This window comes from Nyctereutes procyonoides, unplaced genomic scaffold (genome assembly GCF_905146905.1).
Source record: "Nyctereutes procyonoides isolate TBG_1078 unplaced genomic scaffold, NYPRO_anot_genome, whole genome shotgun sequence".
Classification (NCBI taxonomy): Eukaryota; Metazoa; Chordata; class Mammalia; order Carnivora; family Canidae; genus Nyctereutes; species Nyctereutes procyonoides.
This window is the reverse complement of record NW_026575046.1, coordinates 18925272-18939440: the sequence shown is the minus strand read 5'-3', so window position 1 is coordinate 18939440 and position 14169 is coordinate 18925272. Positions and strand designations below refer to the sequence as shown.

General features: G+C 39.7%; 1 pseudogene; it reads right to left on the bottom strand.

Annotated features, from left to right (window-relative positions):
• Positions 1–7662: 7662 nt before the first annotated feature.
• LOC129509364 (RNA-binding protein EWS-like) lies at positions 7663–9616 on the bottom strand (annotated as a pseudogene).
• Between the last annotated feature and the right edge of the window lie 4553 nt (positions 9617–14169).

The following is a 14169-nucleotide window of genomic DNA, read 5'->3' as shown; positions in this document are numbered from 1 at the left end:
AGATTAAGCCCTATGTCTGGCTCAATGCTCAGCATTAAATATGCTTGAGATTTTTCCTTCCTCTGCCTGTCCTCCTCAAATAAATAAAGAAAATCTTAAAAAGAAATAGAATGAAAGTCTAGAGATTAATACAGTTGGGAATGGTAATGTAAACAGATGAAAAGTAAAATAGATAAGTGAGAGGTCATATATTTTTATTGCAAATGTCAACTGCATGTGACCAGGATTGAAAACTATTGGCTTAAGAGCTGTATATAAAATTCAAGGATAGGTGACTAAAATCTCATTATTTGCTAACATCAAGATTCAGTTGCCCAAAAAAGCTTATCCCTTTTAATATGATCCAGGATCAGTTGGGTCTAGATAAACTCTTCTCTTTTTATCAGATTATAATTTGGAGTATTTTCCACTCTTGTCACATTTTAAGAGTTTGCTATACAAAAGACTTACCTAGCTAATGAAAGATTTGTTTTCCACATTGAATACCCTAAAATGTTGCATGATTGTCAAAAGAATCTAATAGAGGCATATTAGATATCTTTAAATATTGAAGAGCTACCATTTTTAGAGTGAATTTATTCACTGAGGCATTAGAAAGCAAAATGAGCACTAAAGAGAGTGATTAATATCTTTTCTATATATACTATTGTTTCTTTGAAGCCTAGGACTATGTCTTATTCTTCTGTTTCCAGCACTTAGCCCAGTGTCTATAATATTTAGTCGGCATTTTTGATTATTGGTGGAATGAATACATGAATAGAGTTTCCTATGTATAAGACATTATTTTAATAAATAAAGCTGTCCATGAAGAATATTTTGTTGTCTTTTCATCTTTTATTTTTAAAGATTGTAAATATTTTAAAGTGTACAATACAATGATTTGATGTACATATATATAGTGAAATAACTGATACAGTTAAGCTGATTAACATATACATCTCCTCACCTGGTTACCTTGTGTGTGTAGTGAGAGCACTGGAAATCTGCTCTCTTGACAAATTCCCAGTATTCAACACAGTAATCACTGTGATCACCATGCTATATATATAAGATGTCTAGACTTACTCATCCTGTATAACTACCATTTTTTACCAGAAGAAAACTCTTTCAAAGTTAAAACAAAACAGAGGCACCTGGGTAGCATCTGATTCTTGATCTCAGTTCAGGTCTTGATCTCAGGGTTGGGAGTTCAAACACTGCATTGGGCTCCACACTGAGTATGGAGCCTTTTTTTAAAAAAAGGGAGGGGACACCTGGGTGGCTAGGTGGTTGGGTGTTTGCCTACGGCTTGGGCATGATCCTGGATTCCAGGATCAAGTCCCGTATCAGGCTCCTTGCAGGGAGCCTGCTTCTCCCTCTGCCTATGTCTCTGTCTCTCTGTTCTCTCATGAGTAAATAAATAAAATATTAAAAAAAAGAATAAAAATAAAACAAAGCAAAAAGTGTCTAAAAAATGGATATGGTAATAATGTAATCACTAGAGTGACATAAGCAAAATCTACGTTACCATTTTCAGAAGCATCAGAGATAAAATTCCTGTTTTTATGGGCACCTTGTTTTATTTTGCATCTTCCCCCATCTACTTATCTACAAGCAGCTATTTCCCATTATCATTTAAATTTCCTCTCTCATCTTTTCTACTTTAAAAAAATCCTGTTTTTGCTACTATCCTATATCTCATCCTCCCTTTGTAGCTGGTTGTCTGTAATTACTTTTACATTATTATATTATATTATTATTCTACTTCAACCATCCCCTTAACTCTACAGCTCAATGCTTCCTTCCTCACCACTCCACTGAAACTACACTCAGCATGATTTCTAGCAAATCCCTAATGGACACAAGTGCTCAGTAACATTTTACAATCTCGACTGCTTGCTTCCTTTGAGACAGTCTCTTTCTTCAGTTTCCATGGTAACACAATCTGCTGTTTCTTCTTTTTTCAAAGTACCATCTTTTTGTGCCCATACTTTCCACCCTCCTTTTAGGATTCCTATTTCCCCCCTCATTTGCCTTCTACCCAGAGCTTGCTTTTCTTCTCATTCTACCATTCTCCTCCATGACTCATCCAATCTTTTATTTCAATAAATGGGTATATACTAATGACTCACAAATCTATTTTTTTAAATCCCAGGTCAGCTAATTTCCAAACCCATATATTTATCTTCTTATTGACCATCCACATTTGAATGACCCATAGAATACAAATACAACTTATCTAAAATTAATCCCATATTCTTATTGCATTCTAAACATGATTCTTCTTTCAGTGAGTGAGACAACCAATACACTTATCCAAAACAGAAAGTTAGTTATTATTCTTCACTTTCTTGACCTTAGTTAATCCACCCATATGAGTGCCTAAATCTATCAGCCAGGGTGCCTGGGTGGCTCAGTCAGTTAAGCATCTGGTTTTGGCTCAGATCATGATCTAGCCCCACCATCAGGCTCCTTGTTCAGCAGGGAATCTGCTTCTCCTCTCCCTCTGTTCTTTCTCTCTCTTTCTCTCTCTCTTAAATAAATAAATAAATAAATAAATAAATAAATAAATAAATAATAAAATATTAAAAAAATTCTATCAGCCAAATGTCATCTAATATGACAAATGTGTCCTCAGAACATATGTCCTTATATCTCTTAGGTCTTTCAAACAAATTCTCTACCAGTTTCTTAAGCCACAATGATTTTGTGCCTATAGAGCTGCCATGATTTCTATCTCATTTCCCTGATTTGAGTGTATATTTCACATAGCAGGCAGAGTAATTTTTCTAAAATGTAAGAATGATCATGTCACTCCCTTCCATCAAACCCTACAATCGCTATCAATTTCTTACAGATTGTTGTGCTAAGTCTTTCAGAATTTGGAACCCATTTATAGTCCTACAGTCATCTCCCATTAATATCTACCTCTTAGATGATGCATAAGCTCTACCTATTCTTATCTGTGAGTCTTGGAATACACCATGCTCGGATTCATGTCTGGCTCCTTAGATAAGAAGTTTCTCTGCTTAAACTATTGCACCTTTTCTGCCTCATTCATACCTGCTTCAACTCCTTAATTCAGGTGCACTTACTTAAAAAAAAGAAACTCCCTAAATTACCTCATTTATGCTCCAGTAGCACCCTTAGTACCCCTTTAGAGAACTCAGTATAGTAATTTGTATTTGATTAGTTACTTTTAGTTGTCCTTAGATTATAAACTGTGAACAAGGAGGCCATAATGGATAATCCAGCATTGTCTCCCCACTAACTAGCACAGTGACTGCGGATTCTCAAGTAAAAATTTTTAAAGAAATAAGTGAATGTAAAGGAGGAATGTTTATCAAATAATAAATAAAATTTACACATTTATGAAACAAATAATATTTTAAGAGCATGGCAGGCACTCTAAGACTACTTAGAGTTTTTAATTGGAATTATGGCAAAAAAGTATCAACATCTAAGAAGTGATCAGAACAATAAGGAAGAGTCCCCTTCATCTCAATAAGACCTTCTCCTAAGGAGAAAGAAGTGTTGTCATTTCTGTGTGCCTTAGGATGAACTTTGAGATATGGTATTCTGTTCTGTGCATGACTCATTGGAAGAAATGTTTGAAAAGCTATAGGGATTGTGAAAGTACAGAGGACAGTAAAAAGTCTTAAAACCTTTATTAGCAGAAATGGTTGAAATAATTGGAGCTAATTAACCTAGGAAAGACAAATAATTGGAAGACTGATTCCAAATATTTGGCTGAAATATGGCTGACTCTGTACATGGATATTAAACATCCTCATCATAGAAGAAAATTTTATATGACCTAGAGCTAAAAAAAGAACTTTTAAAGATAAGAGTTCCATTTTGTTGAAGGTATACAAACAGTATAGAAGACTACAAAGGGTTTACACATTAGGGAGTATAGGAAAGGCTCATGATAGATAATCAGTCTGAGCTTTTAATCCCAAAGAGTATGCTGATGGTCATCTGACACTTCCAAACCTCTGATTATTCTCTTCAAAGGTTAGACAGCATACATGACAAACCTTAGCAAAGAGAACAGAGACAAACCTCCCTTCTGCAACTAAGTCTTCCATTTCCAACAAGAGGATGTGAAGGCTCCCCATGGTTTAAAGCAACATAATTTTTCTGGAATTCTTTAAATGCTGTAGACTGAGAGATGCCAGAGAGAGAGAGAGAGAGAGAGGGACCTCTGAATTTTAAGGAAAGCTCCTGGATATGTGGGCTGCCAAGATCCTCCCAATTTGTTCTCAGCCAGATCCACTCTGGAGTTTTGTTTTCAAATACCAGACCTCATGTCAGTGAGAGCAATAGGCAGAGTCATCCTTTGCCCTTCCAGTAGGATTACCTTATGAAGAGCACTATCCCTTTAGCTCCTCCATATTAAAAATTAATATATGGAAATACTTCAGGCATCAAGTATCCCTGAGAAATATAACCCCTAAAGAACTTCATACTACCGTGTAAATAGATTCTTTGTCTTTACCCTGAGAGTGAATTTTGGTATTGGGGAATAAAGGGATGTCACTATGAGGGAAAGTGTGTGAAAGGGAAGTATGCAGATGATAGCTTTCTCTTCAGAACTTACCTAGAGAAGGTGTTTCTGCTGTAGGAGGGCTGGTGTGTCCCCTCTACTTGGGACTATCTTGAGAAGGTTTTGCTTTGTTTTCTAAAGTTGTCCAGAGTCTACATGCGTTATGAATGCTTCAGTCTGCTCCAACGGCAAGGGCACATAGCGCCCTATTTTAGATGCCAAGTTTATGTTCTATTGGAAACCACGTTGAATAGTTTGGCAGCATCAATGCTAAATTAAGCAGAGAGATTTCCCATTTTTATGAAACACCCACAAAAGTCAACATTCTGTTTTTTATCATCTATCCATCAAGTACCAGAGTAATAAAAACAACACTGGAAAGACTTGAAAGTATTCACATTATTTTACTCTGCCATCCAATATAATATCCATGAAATATTCTGTGGTTTAGTTAATAAAAAATGAACAAGAAAACAAATATTTATTGAACATCTATCTTGTTCTCAGAAATTTAAGGAAAATATGGAGTACATATAAAAAATTGATCCTATTCTGATCCTTAGTAATTTGGGAGATGAGAGAAAGCAAGCACACCAAAAACTGTATTTAATTATATCCAATGTAATGCATATTAGAAAACATATTTTTTTTACTCTTGTTCAATACCTGACAATCTTTTCTCTAAAATATGTCTTTAATCTGTTCTTTTCTTTCTTAGTTAAAGTCACCAGTCATCTTATGCCTGAATAACCTCTTTTTAACTAGTCCCCAGATTTCCATCTGCAAGCAAATCTCCACAAGGTAAACTAATTATTTTAAAGAAAATCCATGGGATCCCTGGGTGGCGCAGCGGTTTGGCGCCTGCCTTTGGCCCAGGGCGCGATCCTGGAGACCCGGGATCGAATCCCACGTCGGGCTCCCGGTGCATGGAGCCTGCTTCTCCCTCTGCCTGTGTCCCTGCCTCTCTCTCTCTCTCTCTCTCTCTCTCTGTGACTATCATAAATAAATAAAAAAAATAAAAAAAATTAAAAAAAAAAAAGAAAATCCAATTATGCCATTCTTTTGCACAGGATCCTTCAAGGAGTTTTCATTACACACATAAAAATAAGCCACAATGCTCACTATGCCACAAGGTCCAGCACAAGACAACTCTGCTCACCCCTCCAACCTCCTCTTTTTTTTTTTTAATTTTTATTTATTTATGATAGTCACAGAGAGAGAGAGAGAGGCAGAGACACAGGCAGAGGGAGAAGCAAGCTCCATGCACCGGAAGCCCAATGTGGGATTCGATCCCGGGTCTCCAGGATCGCGCCCTGGGCCAAAGGCAGGTGCCAAACCACTGCACCACCCAGGGATCCCTCCAAACTCCTCTTGGGTACTGTCCTTCTCTATAGCTCACTCAGCTGAGGGGCTTTTTCCATGCTGTAGCCATCTTCCTAAAATATCTCCTCCCAACCTTCCTTGGAACTAGGTCCTTTCCATCATTTAGGACTCAGCTTATGTATCTCCTTCCCTGAGAGCACTTCCTTGAACACTGGGTTTGAAGTCCATCTCTATTATTCTCCACCTCAACTGCCAATTTCATCCTTAGCACACTATTCACCTCTCAATTTTTGCATTTCTAAAAAAATCAAATTGCATGCTTATGTGCACCCCATCCCTTTCCCCACATAAACTCTGTGAAGCAGGAACCATATTAGACTTATGCATATGGTTCCCAGCCCGAGTACCTGCTTTGGAGTAAGTCCTTTAATACATTTTTTTAAATGAATGACTAAATAAATGAATGCTCCATTTTTCAAATATAGGCTGATGCTTTCCGATTTGTGTGATAATTCATATAAATATATATCAGGTAATGAAGTAGAGAAGAGAAGAACAGGGCCATGAATTCCATCATCAGTGAAAGAGAACGAAGCATATTGAGATATGTGGTAAATATTTTATCCATTCAGTGTGTGAAGTGGTGGTTTGAAAATACTGGCAGACTCCATTTTGCTTTTAACAAAGTTGAAGAAAGGTAAAGCTTCACACAGCCTGACAGACTCAAGGACAGATTAATACAGGAGAAAGGGCTTGGGGTACCATCTTGAAGGAAAGACAGAACCTGAGTTGCAATGGAAAGCTGAAGAAGAAATGAGGAAACTACATGAAGCCATCGATGCAGGAAAGTCAGGATTATATGGCTTACTGGGGACTGAGGAATCCTAACTGCCTGCTTCTTAGATACCAACATTCCACGGAATTAGATTTCTGAATTCCCCGTTCACTCACTTAAATACCATGGTTTATTTCAAAGCAGATCTTTGCTTTCCTTGAAGTGTTTCATAGAGCATTCGCTTCCTTTAACAAATGTATAAGGAGTGAAGGAAACCAGAATATTTTACCCTGTGATGCTTCCTGATATTTAGATTTTATTATAAATTATGTAATGCTTTTATCCTTATTCATATTCTTGAAGAAGAGCTGGTTTTATTTATTTATTTATTTATTTAGTTAGTTAGTTAGTTAGTTAATAAACATTTGGAATTTTATCTAAAACAAAATCACAACCATGAACATTGTTACAGTTAGAGGCCCTCTTGGTTCTCCACAATGATACTGAGCATGCTCACAAGGGGTTCCCATTGTTTAGTCTTTAAACAACCACCTTTAAAAGAAGGAAAAAAAAAAAAAAAACTCGGCTCACTACCATTTAACTTGTTTTAATGTTTCTTCACAAATGGCGAAAAATACTAAAGTACAGACAAGGAATAATCATAATGTTGTGGCCAACATTATAAATATGGAATTATAAATTTATTTTTATTTTTTTTAAACAGTTTGGCAGTTTTTTTTTTAAGTCAGTTTGTTTTGTTTTTTTTTCTTTTTTTTTTAACTTTTATTTATTTATGATAGTCACACACACACAGAGAGAGAGAGAGAGGCAGAGACACAGGCAGAGGGAGAAGCAGGCTCCATGCACCGGGAGCCCGACGTGGGATTCGATCCTGGGTCTCCAGGATCACGCCCTGGGCCAAAGGCAGGAGCTAAACCACTGCGCCACCCAGGGATCCCGGAATTATAAATTTAAAACATTTTCTGGTTTAAAAAATAAATCTGGTAGTCGGTGCAGCTCTGCGGGGTCTCTGCGTCTAGCAGGGCCGGTCCCTGCGCTCCTGACGGTGCTCGCCTTTATCCATTTTCCCAGGTCCTGCACGCCCGCCTCTTCTTCCTCCCGTCTGTTCCACCAGGACCGCCTCGTCTTCCTCTGCCAAAGCCCCCTCGGCCCATGCCCCGGCCACCACGGAAGCCCCCTCTGTCTCCACCGCGGCCACCTCTGAACATCCCACCGGGACCACCGCGGTCCACGAGGCCACCTCTTCCTCCCCGCATGCCACCAGGGCCGCCTCTGCCACGGTCACCGCCCGGGGGCGGGAAGGGTGGTGGAAGGAAGCCTTCAGGCTTCGGGGCCTTACACTGGTTGCATCCTGTTCTCCAGGCGAAGTTCTGGTTTCCACACCCCCGACTGGGGCACTGCCAGTCCCCAGCTCGGTGCTGGACGTTTCCTCCTCCAGATGGGTTCCCTCGGGAACCCCAGGGTCCTCTTGGGGGAAAGCCACCTCTGTCTCCTCCACGGCCTCCCATGTGACCCATGGGGCCCCCAGGACCTCCTGGGCCCCCTGGACCTCCAGGGAGGGGCGGTGGCATCCCTCTGCCCTCACGGGGAGGCATACCACCCCGCATGCTGTTCATTGGAGGTTTCTTCCGAGCAAGAGAAACCTTAAGTTTGCTTCCTTGAAAATCTTTCCCATCAAACCGCTCCACAGCAGCCTTGGTAGTTGGTGGGTCTTCATAGGATACTGTAGCATCACCTTTGGGCTTTCCTGTTTCCTTGTCCAAGTAGATATGGATCATGGGTTGTCCGGTTCTCTTGTTCATCTTAACAGCTCCACACTGCTTACAGAAGTCAGCCATATCATCTAGAGTCACACTGTCATTTAAGCCTTGCACATAAATTGCACTGTTGTCAGAGTCTTCATCTGGATCTACAGGTGGGCCTAGATCAAGATCTGGTCCTTCATCCATGGGTCCACCAGGCTTATTGAAGCCACCTCGCTCTCCAGCGCTGCCCATTCCACTGGTCCTCCTCCCCGCCCACCTCTGCTCATGCCTCCACCATCAAATCCCCCTCTTCCCCTGTCCCGGTTATCAGGGCCACTCATGCTCTGGTTCTCTCCTGGTCCGGAAAATCCTCCAGACTCCTGCCCATAAACACCCATGCTACTGGGGTGGTCCTGTTGGAATGAACTCTGCTGCCCGTAGCTGCTGCTCTGTTGGCTATATTGACTTGGAGCCTGGCTGTAGGATCCAGTTTTGGGGGGATAACTAGTGGGCGGCTGCTGCCCATAGCTGCTTTGTTGACCATAGCTACTCTGCTGTCCATAGCTGCTCGGCTGCCCATAGATGTTCTGCTGAGAGTAACTGCTCTGATCATAACTAGTCGGCTGTGTAGAGGAGTAGCTGGTAGGAGGATAAGATGGTGGTGCTGTGACTGGCTGCATGGGGTAGCTCCCAGGTACCTGGGGATAACTGTAGTTACTCTGTCCATATCCTAGGCTGGGCTGGTTGTAACCCCCTGTGCTAGATTGAGGTTGACTAGTCTCAGCGGGTTTGTTACCATCCTGTGGTCTTGCAGGTGCGGTGGCTGCTGGCTGCTGCCCATAGGCTGGGTAAGCAGGCTGAGTGCCATACACAGACTGAGCTGCATAGGAGGCCTGGGTGGTAGTGACCGTAGCAGTGGTGGTATCATAAGCACCAGTGCCGTACCCCTGGACAGGCTGACTATATGCCTGGGGGGCAGTTGGAATAGTATAAGCAGCGGGAGGCTGTCCATAAGAGGTTGCATAGGCGGTCTGCCCATAGGTCGCAGTGGTCTGAGCCTGGGTATAGCTGACATCAGTGGGCTGTCCATAGGTTCCATAACTCTGCTGCCCGTATGCCTGGGTGGTCTGTGCATATCCTTGAGTTGGTTGGGCGGTGTATGCACTGTAGCCCTGCTGGGCTGCAGCTTGGCTGTAGGTACTGTAATCCGTGGACGCCATTTTCTCTCCTCTCGTTCTCTCAACATCCGTCTCCCTCGAGCTGGTTATACTTAAAACATGCTTTCATCTGAGGATAACTCATGGCAGAAGAGGCCCATTCATTAGGGCTCTCTCATAATGAAGCCAAGTGGGAGGAAAATGTCTGACTTTGTTATTTGGTTATTTAGTTAACCTCCTCAACCAGCTTCGTGTTGTACATCCTGAGTAGAGACTTCCTCGGAGGCTACGAGTATCCAAAAGGGCCTTCTGTACTGTATCTGACACCTCTTATATACTATTTCAGGTTCTATTTGTCTACCCCTTCCTCCAGCCTCTACTACAAGAACAATTCACAGAAACTTTGCTTAGGTTCACAAAGGTGGATCCTGACCACAGACTCACCCCAGAACTCTGCTTCTGCCATGGAGCTTCTCCTCTGCTGTAGGGATATTCTGGGCACTCAGACAAGAATACAAGGAAGCTTAGGGAGTTAATGTCAATGACTTCATCTTTGACCAGTGGGCCAGGAGCTGATGGATATATGCTTCCTTCTTTGTCCCTTGGGTGGACAGCTCTGAGGTATATTTCATATGCCTCCTCTTAAAGTCACATTGGATCAAGCTCCAGGCACCTGCAGTGGGGTAATTAGGTAACAAATTTAACAAATTCTTATACTGGCTTTTTTTCTTCTCTTTCTGTCTTACCCCTCTCTTTTTCAAATGAACTACCTACTAACAAGCCTTTGTACCCGGCTCTCTTCTGCGGGATCCAAAGCTAAGACATCCCTCAAAATAAAGCAGGAATTGACAAGATCAAATAGCAAAATGCTAAAAGTACTCAAAAAGGCCTATAGCCCAAAATAGCACTGATGTAGACAACCTACAGTTCCACAGATCACCCTTGTAAACACTAGCCTTTGTTACAGAAAGAAATAGCTGTTAGGGTAGCTCCTGGGGTGAGAAACTGAGGAAGTTTGGTCAGACAAGAACGAGGTTCCCAGCAGAGAAAACAGGAAAGATGGAGTTCTTTAACAACCAGGAGATACATGGAGGCCGGTGGGATGGAGCATTAAGGGCAACACTAAGAAGAGTGGTGATCCAATGCTGAACACAATCTATGTGACTCGGTTTTGCCTGGCATCTGCTCAAGATATGGAACCATAAGGGCTGGCACTCTGTGGCTCTTTCTCTTTGTCCAGCTTGCTATTGATCAACTGCATGTGGCCTTCGTACAATTTAAACATACTTTAATAATCTCATAAATGGTTAAAACCGATCCCATAGCATTGACAATAGCAAGCCTGTCGTTTTGATATGAGCAACGGGCCATGAATTATTGAGGTCATTGTAGTAAAACATTATCTGTTTTACTCATAGAAAAGGGTAAATCTAGGCTGATAGTCTTGAGTACTTTTACTCTCTGCTATGCCCTCCTCAGCCTGCACAGAATGATAGATAAAAAGTGTTCCAAGGAACTGTGTAGATCAGATAACAGGGCTCTGGGAGAGTGAATGACCATGCTAAGGCAGGAAGCAAGGTCTCTTCTGACTTCTAAATCAAACTGCTACATTTTCTATTATTTGTGTACCTTTTCACAAAGAAAAACATAAGCAAGTTTGAATGGCAAGGGCAGATCAGATCTAGGTCACAATAATATAGCCTATCTTTGAGAACTTGTTTTCTTTCTTTTATAAAAGATTTGACTTTTTATTTCCTTCACACATCTGTTTTCTCATCTACTTTTTTGCTCCTCTTTGCTAGAAATAAAAGGTTTTTTGTTTTTTTAGCCACATATGTACATAATCATGCAGTGTTTGTAACAAGCACGACATTCTTTTTAACAAACATTTTAGTCCTAAGCTTTAAGGTTTTCAAAAACATCTCAAAAAGTCAGCCCTTAGCATATTTTCCTATCCCAACCACCCACAAGTCATTGATTATGCTGTGATTAATGTTGAGGAGAACCCTCTGCTGAGCTCACTAGGATTTGAGATTTTAAGAGACTTGCTCTTGACTCTTAAGTGCTTTCTTAATATTGTTAAAATTTTTTTTCTTTTATTAGTATCACTATTTTTTAAACATCTTGATATTCTGAGCACCTTGAGTATCTTCCACAGTGTACTTTTTTCTAGGTAAATTGGATACTTTATAATACTTCTGTTAAATATTTATAACCAAATTTAATACATTCCCATTCTATGGGAAACAGTGATAAAACTGAATTTTCCCATTAATATTACGTAACTAGTTAACCTAAGGGGTCCCAACAGTTCAAAGCTCACATAAATATTAACTTTAATCCCTTACATCTAGTGCTTCCCATTGTTAGTTTAACCCAGAGCTCAATAACTTGACTCCCCTGAGGCAAATCCTCAGGAGCACTATTCAGTTTTAAAATCAGTTTGGAGCTCCTGAATCATTTCTTAGACTTTCACTTTGCTTGGCTTACTGATCCTGATTTTGCTGTTGTCACTTGTTTTATCTCACAAATATGTATGTGAAATGGATCAGCATGTGAATTTGAGTATTTGTGGCCGTCGTATTTTTCATGATTGCTAAGTCTATTTTGACTAATACAAGAAAAACTCAAACATTTAGAGTCAGCAAATATTTTACAAAAGTCTTTCCCAAATGGAAATGGTAGAAGAATCTAAAATGAGTTGACTAGTGAGTCAGTTTTTATTATATTCTAAATAGAAAACTTCAGATCTTTGAGTACCTTAAATCCAAAGAGTTTAATCTAGCAAATGAATATTCATTACTCAGTAGAAGCCTGCTGACAAATGTGGAAAATAAGCTAATGGGGAAAACAAAGAGCACGTAAAATATGTTATTTTCATATTATTTCCTGATGAATGGTTGATTCAATAAGCATTCCCAAGTCCTGTCTCCATGCCTTTCTTTATAGAATTAGCCAAATACTAGTTTCCCCAGCCTCCTTTGCTTTCCTAATGAAAGGGATCATCATGGTTGGCATCACCACTCTGTCCTTTGGCCCATCAAAAATAAGAGGAAATCTACCTCCAGACTTTCTGTAGTTAAAGAAAAAAAATAAGTTCATTGGTCTAATCCACTATCAGCTGGCTTCTGGCATTTAAACACATCCAAACTGCTACACCACTATATTCAAGATCTGTGCTGCCAGGACCAATGTTTGCTCTTAAATATCATTGTCCTTCACAGACTAATATGCAAAAGGAAACCACAAACGATTATCACTGCCTAATAATGGAATAGAAATATTCTAACAAAGTATTCTATAATGAGTGAATATTACCTTCTTCAAATAGCATTAATCAGTTTTGTACCAACTATGATGAAGAAGCAGTACAGAGATTTTATTCATCAATAATTAAGTCTTTTGCTTGCTTATCTGTTTTTGCTGCAATACAGTTCTCTTGAGCTTGAGTAATATTTCTTCTTTGATTGTTGGGAATTGCTGAGAAAAATAACTACCCTGAAGTATGTTTCACAGTTAAAAAATATGTTGAATTATAAATTTAAGTGAAGACACTCCACTTGAGAAGACAGGGACTTCAGTTCTTATTATATTCCACTGTACCAATTTCTTTCCCTTTTCCTAAATAAAAGTAAAATAAGAACTAGCTTGATCCCTTTTAGCAGGAAAATAACTTTTTTACAGAGACATATGTCATTATTAGTCCTATTACTTTAGTAGAAAGGAAAGATATGAGAGAAATATTACAAATTTGGTTATTATTGTCCAAACAAACATACCATTCTTCTGTAACTACCAGTATTTGTACAAATACAGTGATATATTGACTCTGTTACTAGAATTTTCCCTTTTATCTAACCAAATGAGAGATGTTCATAGATCTAATACTAGCCTAGAGACCAAAGAAATTGAGAGGGCACATCTGCACAGGATCATCCAAATTAAGACTCAGGGCTCAGAGGATCCTTGGCATAAGATTTGCTACACTCAAGACCACATAGGTATCTTTTCTTTCAGGAGCATTCGAAGCCAAACGTGAATTCAGATAAAAGGTTTAGGTAGAATCTATATTATATGTATTTCTGTGTCTAAGCTTAATGAGCTTTTGAGAACAGATGAAGGAATAGTATTCTCAAAAATGAGGTAAGGGACAAAGAGAAGGCTCCAGGTGAAGTTTCCTATCTTCATATAAGAATGAACAACAACAACAAAAGGATGTAATTATTCTTATCCCATATTCCCTGTTATAAAAAAAAAATCCTAAAAATTTCCTCCTTTAGGTTGAATTGGGAGAATAAGCCAAAACTGAATACCCTTTCTCCTTGTGAGAAAAGGAAACATTCCTAACTAGAGCAGTCAGTTTCCTAGAATTTTCATAAGAATGTACCCCAAATTGGGTGACATACCCAATAGACATTTATTGTTTCACAGCTCTAGAGTCTCGAAATCTGAACCCCCAGTGTCAGCAGAATTGGTTCCTACTGAGGACTGTGAGAAGAATCTGTCCCATGATTCTCTCCTAGTTTCTTATGTTGTTTGGCAATCATTGGTCTTCTACAGCTTGTAGGTGCATTGCCCTGGCCTCAGCCTTCATCATCACATGGCATTATTCCTATGTGC